Source organism: Rhinoderma darwinii, unplaced genomic scaffold (genome assembly GCF_050947455.1).
Source record: "Rhinoderma darwinii isolate aRhiDar2 unplaced genomic scaffold, aRhiDar2.hap1 Scaffold_2739, whole genome shotgun sequence".
Lineage (NCBI taxonomy): Eukaryota > Metazoa > Chordata > Amphibia > Anura > Rhinodermatidae > Rhinoderma > Rhinoderma darwinii.
In genome coordinates, this window is record NW_027463031.1 from 19,917 (window position 1) to 27,428 (window position 7,512).

Genomic DNA, 7,512 nt, shown 5'->3' on the forward strand with positions numbered 1-7,512 from the left:
TTTTTATGTACCGTTTTTACAAAAAAACTTAAAAAACACCCCTTGGGAACGAAACGCAGTTTTTCCCATTGACATTTATGGGCAGATGTTCGGAGGCGTTCAGGCCATGTATTTTCAGACGTTTTTCAAGGCGTTTACGGCTGAAAATAGGGTGAACATACCCTTAGTGTCACTTTTAACATGAGATGTGGAAGTGAGGATTGTTCCTGGGAATACTCCTGAAGAGCAGCATATTATAGGTAGACATCCGCTGAGCTATTATGTTAATACAGCACAAAAAATATAATGAAAAGAATACACATGTAAAGCTCTAAAGTGCTAATCAAAAGTGAAAGTTTTCTAGCGGGGACGTGATGCATAAAAAAGTTACACCTTGTCCTGCAAAAATAAAACAAGGCCTCAAATAGAAACGTAGACATTAAAATAAAAAAAAGTTTACGGCTAGAAGGCAAAAAAATAAAAATGGCCAAGCATGCTGCAACCTTAATAAGTTCACAATTGTTCCAGTATAAGCCTACAGTAGTGATTCTTAATTCTATTGCCAACGTGTAAAATGGTATACGATGTGTTGTTTTTTTTCTACTAACAGAGCTTTAAAATGTACATTTGTTTATAAAGCATAATGATCTGCTTTCACTGCTCTACAAATGATGAATTCTTCATGGATATTCATCTATAACACTCACAGGCTTCTCCCTACAGTTGACATCATAGTCTTCTCCCTTCAGTTGATGACATCACAGCTGATGGAATACTAAGGCATTGTGATGTGTCTTTTTTACAGACAAGCATCTGATGCAGCAGCTCTTATGTGTGGAGCAGTCTTCGTCCCATCAGATCTGTTCAGTTCTCAGACAAGACCACCATTTTCTTCATGCTACAAGATCTTCACATCATAATCACAGGCTCTGCAGGAAAGTTCACCACAGGGAAGCAGGTAAAGACCATTCCAGTTTTGTATGCCAGGGCAGGGGGCACATTCAGACTTTCTCTAGGCCATTTTTACATGTTTCTTACATGTTTCAAGAGTTGCAGCAGTTTTCTAAACCATGTCCCCCTTTTCATATCTAATTATTGTATGGCCAATCAAGCTGCTGTAACATCCTTCCTCCTGAGGACTGCAGCAGCTTTCAATATACAATAAGCTAATGTTGATTTCTTTCCATGAATGCTGCTATATGTCAGAAACCTCCAGCATTTCCTGGAGGTCATAAGAACTTACTTAACAGCCTGGTGCACCCCTGATTGTAGTTATATAGCTACATGCATGACAAAAAGAAAAATTTAGACTATGGAAGAATACCAAATACAGCATTTTATGGGTAGAGATGCCCTCTAAGGCTGTGTTCACATCAGCGTTGTCTTTCCTTTGAGGGTTTCCGTCGGGGAAACCCCTCAACGGAAAGGCAAACGGAAACCTTAGCTTCCGTTTGCATCACCATTGATCTCAAGTGACGGAAACGTTGCTAATGGTTGTGCCTTCATTTTGTCAAAATCCAACAAACAAAAAGGAAGAAGAGTTTCGCACACTAGATGTCCGCAGGATAATCCTGCAATACATTGAGTCCACAAACTTGTGGGGGAAAGATCTTAATCTTTTCATTCAATTCAATGGTCCTAATAAGGGAAAGAAGGTGGCAAAAAATACATTGGCAAAATACATTAAAATGGCGATCTGTGTATTTTATGAAAACCTCCACATGTCTCCCTCAGATCATCTGAAGGCCCACTCTACAGGCTTTATGTCAGTATTCTGGGCAGAAAGAGCGGATGCATCCATTGAACAGATCTGCAAAGCAGCAACCTGCTCATCCGTTCACACTTTTACAAAACATTACAGATTAAATCTGTTTTCAGCAAGGATCTTTCCGTTGGAATGAAAGTTCTCCAAGCTGTAGTCCCCCCCCCCCACAACCAATTATTTAATATGGGAATTCTCCTGTGGTGCTGTCATGGAGGGTGCCTTGAGAAAATAGAATTAGATTTACCGGTAATTTGGTTTCTAGTAAACCCTCCATGACAGCACCCTTATATTCCCCCCCTTTTATTTATGTTAATTAAACATTATTTACACGTATTTTTCGACAAGTAATAGATATATACAAAGCCCAGCAGCACTGGCTGTGTGTGGGTGCAAGCTCTGAGGAACAGACCAAAATTCCAAATACACAGAAATCGAAAAAATGAGCAGCAACTCCAAGGATTCAGGTGAAAAAAATCGGTACTTTATTGCCTGTGCAACGTTTCAGCTCCGTCCACTAGAGCCTTTCTCAAGCTTGAGAAAGGCTCTAGTGGACAGAGCTGAAACGTTCCACGGGCAATAAAGTACCCATTTTTCAACTGAATCATTGGAGTTGCTGCTCATTTTTTCGATTTCCATGACAAGTAATAGATATGTAAAGTTACCAGAAATGGTTAGTGGACATACACTGAGGAGAAACGGTGGGGTGGGACTATTTAACCTCTTGTGCTTTTTCCTGTCCATATTAGAGGCGGAGTCTTACCTCCTGTGGTGCTGTCATGGAGGTTTTACAAAAAAAACTAATTACCGGTAAGTCTAATTCTATTTTCTCCCACTGCTGGCCACTTCCACACACACCACTGTCCATTAAAATATGCTATGTACCCATATGAACGCATCTGTGAACAGTCTTAGCTTCTGATTCGATGCCGGCTACTTCAACCTTACTGCCACTCCAATAAAGTCCTCAAAAAATCTACCCCACACCTCAAAATCCTCTTTTGGGTACTTTGTTAACTAATTTTGTGAAAATCTTTTTTACTCACACTGAACTACGCTCAATACTCTTACAGAAAATCCTCCCTGTTGGTGTGACTGTGCATGCAAAGTTCAATTACCCTATCAGTGATTGCAACTCCTTCAACCTGACTCGCTCCTTGCCCTTCATGATTTGAAACGCTTGCTTCAGCACCTACACCTTATAATACCTTATCCACTGGCAATAATCTACACACTCCCTCCACCAAGTCAGTGCCAACTGCGGGTAGAAAAATGGAGTCTGGCCCAGAGGAAGAAGGGATCTGCTGTATGACGGATTTAATACAATTTACGCTGAGTGTAAATTATAGCGGAAATCTATGCTAGCTCATAGCTGGTGCAGATTTTGGAGCACTGACAGCCCATGTTGTGCTAAATATATTCATAGCTGTGGGCTTCTTGGGGTCTGTTCACATCAAAGTTTTTATTTTCGTAGGAAGGTATACTTCGGGTGGAGTCCTGACATATACCTTCAACAGAAGTGAATGACGTATCCCACTGTATAGGCATACAATAGGATACGTCACCTGAACTCCACGGACACAGCGATACTTTAAGTACTAAGCTCAGGAAAGCCGGCAACGCTCTGGACAGGGATTCTGCTTTTGGAGGGAGCCCCTGACGTCACTGTCCATATATGGACAGTGACGTTAAAGGCTTTGACATGCTGGAATCCCTGGCCAGAGCGTTGGCAATGCTGTGGTCGCGGATTCTGCTTCTAGAGGGAGCCTCTGATGTCACTTTTCATATATAGACAGTGATGTCCGGGGCTTTCAATTACGGAGTCACCAGCCAGAGCATCGAAAAGCGCTCTGGCCGGGTACTCCAGTCTTGGAAAAGCTCTTGACATCACTGTCCATATATGGACAGTGATGTTAGGAGCTTAAAAACTCAGAATCCAAAGCCAGAGCTATGCTCTGGCTGGGGATTTTGCTCCTGGAGGAGCCTCTGACAACACTGTTCAAAAATGGACAGTTAGGTCAGGAGCTTTAAGATGCCGAAATCCTAAACCAAAACATCGGCATTGCTCTAGCTGGATTTCTCTCCTGGAGGGAGTTTCTAACGTCACCGTCCAAATATGGACAGTGACGTTAGAGGCCTTGAGATGTTGGAATCCACGACCAGAGTGTTGGCAATGCTCTGGCCAGGGACTCTGCTCCTGGATGAACACTTGACGTTGCTGTCCGTACATGGACACTGATGTTTGGGGCTTTGTCATGCGAGAATTTCAGGCCAGAGCGTCGGTTCATCTCCTTGAAGGATCCCTTGACGTCAATGTCCAGATATGGATAGTGACGTTAGGGGCTTTGAAATGCTGGACTACCCAGCCAAAGCGTCTGCAACGCTCTAGCCGGGGATTCTGCTGCTGTAGGATCCCCTGACATTACTGTCCATGTATCGACAGTGACATGAGGGGCTTTGTAATGCAGTGTCCAGGACCAGAGCATTGGCAAAGCTGTGCCTGGGGACTCGACTTCTAGAGGGAGCCCTTGACGTCACTGTCCATATAAGGATGGTAATGTCAGGGGCCCCACTAGTGCTGGATTCCCTGGCAAGAGTGCTATCGATGCTCTAGGCAGGGGTCTGAATAGTTGAAAGCTTATTTCAGCGGGCTTCTATTTAATATTGGCGTATAAAGACGCCAGTCTAACTAAATTCCACTCATTGGTTTCATGCAACAGCGGGAGGTGGGGTCCTACTGCTCGACAGATTAACTATAAATTACATCAGGCATTGGCGTGAATTATAGCGGAAATCTATGCCAGATCATATCTGGCGTAGCTTTCAGTTTGTGGAGCATTGACAGCCCAAGTTGTGTCAAATTTATTAAGAGCCAAGCTGATATGTAACCATGCTTCTTACGTATGTTTTAATATTGTGTGATTGAACATCATATGCTAGACTTGATAAAAAGTTACTATTAAAATACAAACCAGACAGCTCCCTACCAAGTTAGAGTTTGAGAAGCTGAATACTATACTCTCCTGCTACTTTGCTTAAATGGTAAGCAAATAGATTATTTTCTTTCTCTACCTAAAATGGCAGAAAAAACACCTATATTGGAGATAGAAAAGACGGTTAGAGGGGAAAAGGAGGAGGCCGGTGTTTTTAAATTGCATTTTTTTCCTAGGTGTTTTTTATTCTATTTGCTGATAGTTTTGGCAAAGTAGCTCAAAAGTAGATGTGTTTATAATACGTGATTTTGTAAAGCAATGTAATGGGTCAAAATAAAGACATTATGGGAGACTTATTAAGCATCTTGCGGTAGTTACCTGACAGAAGAAAAGATGCAAATTATGTTGCATGCCTGTTTTGAGTAAAAATTATTTTTTAGGGAAAATTATGCTGCTTTCGCTTCTTTCCAAACAGGAAGTGGGTCCCAGCGGTAGGGGGTTCTGATGCACAACAGATTCAATATAAACACAACAGAAACTGGTTTCAATTCTAGCGGAAATATATGCAAGCTTGTGTCTGGCATATCTTTGAGTTTTGTGGAGCCCTGACAGCTGATGTTGCTGCAAATTTATTAAGAGGCGTGCGCTTCTTAATAAATTTATCGCAACTTACTTCTGCAGGCTTCTGTTTAACAATCACATATGAAATGACAGTCTTAATAAATTCCCCCATTGTATTCATGTGACCAGCTTTAGGACTTAAAAGTCAATTATCACAACAAGTGACATTGTTAGTTGTTAAGATAGGGTAAATGAATTAACCCTTTCAGGACCAAGGGTCATTGATGCCTCAATGACCAAGCCCCATTTTTTCAAATCTGACATGTGTCACTTTATGTGGTAATAACTCTGGAATGCGTTTGCCTATCCATTGACAACCCAAGTTGCGCCAAATTTATTCAGAACTTTGGGCTTCTTGGAGTATGTTCACATTACATTTTTTCTTTTCATCAGAGGTATACGTCGGGCGAAGTCTCTACGTATACCTCCAATGGAAGGCACTGACATATCTCACTGTATAGGCATGCAGTGGGATATGTCACCCGAACTACCCGGACACAGCGCTAATGTAAGCACTAGGCTCAAGAAAGCCCTTGACGTTAGCAACGCTCTGGCTGGGGATTCTGCTCCTAGGGTAGCCCCTGACAACACTGTCCATAAATGTACAGTGACGTCAGGAGCTTTAAGATGCCAAAATCCTAGGCCAGAACACCGGCATTGCTCTGGCTGGGGATTCCGCTCCTGGACAGTGACGTTAAAGACTTTAAGATGCTCTAATCCCCGGCCCGAGCCTCGGCAATGCTGTGACCGGGAAATCTGCTTCTAGAGGGAGGCTCTAATGTCACTTTCCAAATATGGACAGTGATGTCAGGGGTTTTCAACTATGGAGTCCCCAGCCAGAGAATCGAAAGTGCTATGGCCGGGGACTCCTGTCTTGGGAAAACCCTCTACGTCACTGTCCATATATGGAAACTGTTGTTAAGAGCTTAAAAATTCAGAATCCACAGGCAGAGCTTTGGCAGCGCTCTGGCTGGGAATTCCGCTCATTGAGGAGCCCCTGACAACACTATTCACAAATGGACTGTGATTTCAGGAGCTTTAAGATGCCTAAATCCTAGGCCAAAACGTCGGCATTGCTCTAGCTGTGGATTCCGCTCCTGGAGGGAGTTTCTGACGTCACCGTCCGAATATGGACAGTGACATTAGAGGATTTGAGATGTTGTATTCCCCGATGAGAGCGTTGGCAATTCTGCTCCTGGAGGAACCCTTGACGTTACTGTCCGTACATGGACAGTGACATTAGGGGCTTTGTAAGGCGAGAATTTCAGGCTAGACCGTCGGCAACGCTCTGGCCAGTGGTTCCTCTGCTGGAAGGAGCCCTTGACATCAATGTCCAGATGTGGACAGTGACGTTAGGGGCTTTGAAATGCTGGAATTCCAGGCCAAAGCGTCCGCAACGCTCTAGCCGGGGATTCTGCTGCTGTAGGATCCCCTGACATTACTGTCCATGTATCGACAGTGACGTGAGGGGCTTTGTAATGCGAGTTTCCCAGACCAGAGCATTGGCAAAGCTGTGCCTGGGGACTCGGCTTCTAGAAGGAGCCCCTGACGTCACTGTCAATATAAGGACGGTAACGTCAGGCGCCCCACTAGTACTGGATTCCCTGGCCATAGTGCCACCGATGCTCTAGGTACTGAATAGTTGACTGCTTATTACAGTGGGCTTCTGTCTAATATTGGCGTATAAAAACGCCAGTCTTACTAAATTCCACCCATTGGTTTTATGGAACAGTGGGAGGTGGGGTCCTACTGCTCGATAGATTTACTATAAGTTACACCAGGTATTGGCGTAAATTATAGCGGAAATCTATGCCAGATCGTATCTAGCGTAGTTTTCAGTTCGTGGAGCCTTAACAGCCCAAGTTGTCTCAAATTTATTTAGCGCCATGCGCTTCTTAATAAATTTATCACAACTTACTCCTACAGGCTTCTGTTTAACACTGGCATATGAAATGCCAGTTTTAATAAATTCCCCTATTTGTTTTAATGTAACATGCTTTAGGACTTAAAAGTCAATTATCACAACAAGTGACTTTGTCAATTGTTATGGTAGTAGTCAGATATAATCTTTAATAAATTGAAACAATTTTTTAAAGCTTTAAAAACAAGGTTTGACAACGATAAGTTCTTCCCATGTGTATCTAATGCTGATATGTAACCATGCTCCTTACTTATGTTTTAATATTGTGTGATTGAATTTGATATGCTTGACTGATG

General features: G+C 42.8%; 1 long non-coding RNA gene across 1 annotated transcript; it reads left to right on the top strand.

Annotated features, from left to right (window-relative positions):
- Nucleotides 1-806: 806 nt before the first annotated feature.
- LOC142703272 (uncharacterized) lies at nt 807-3,064 on the top strand. The gene is made up of 3 exons (XR_012867475.1): nt 807-937; nt 2,491-2,551; nt 2,815-3,064. It is a non-coding gene; the product is annotated as an uncharacterized LOC142703272 (long non-coding RNA).
- The last annotated feature ends 4,448 nt before the right edge of the window (nt 3,065-7,512 follow it).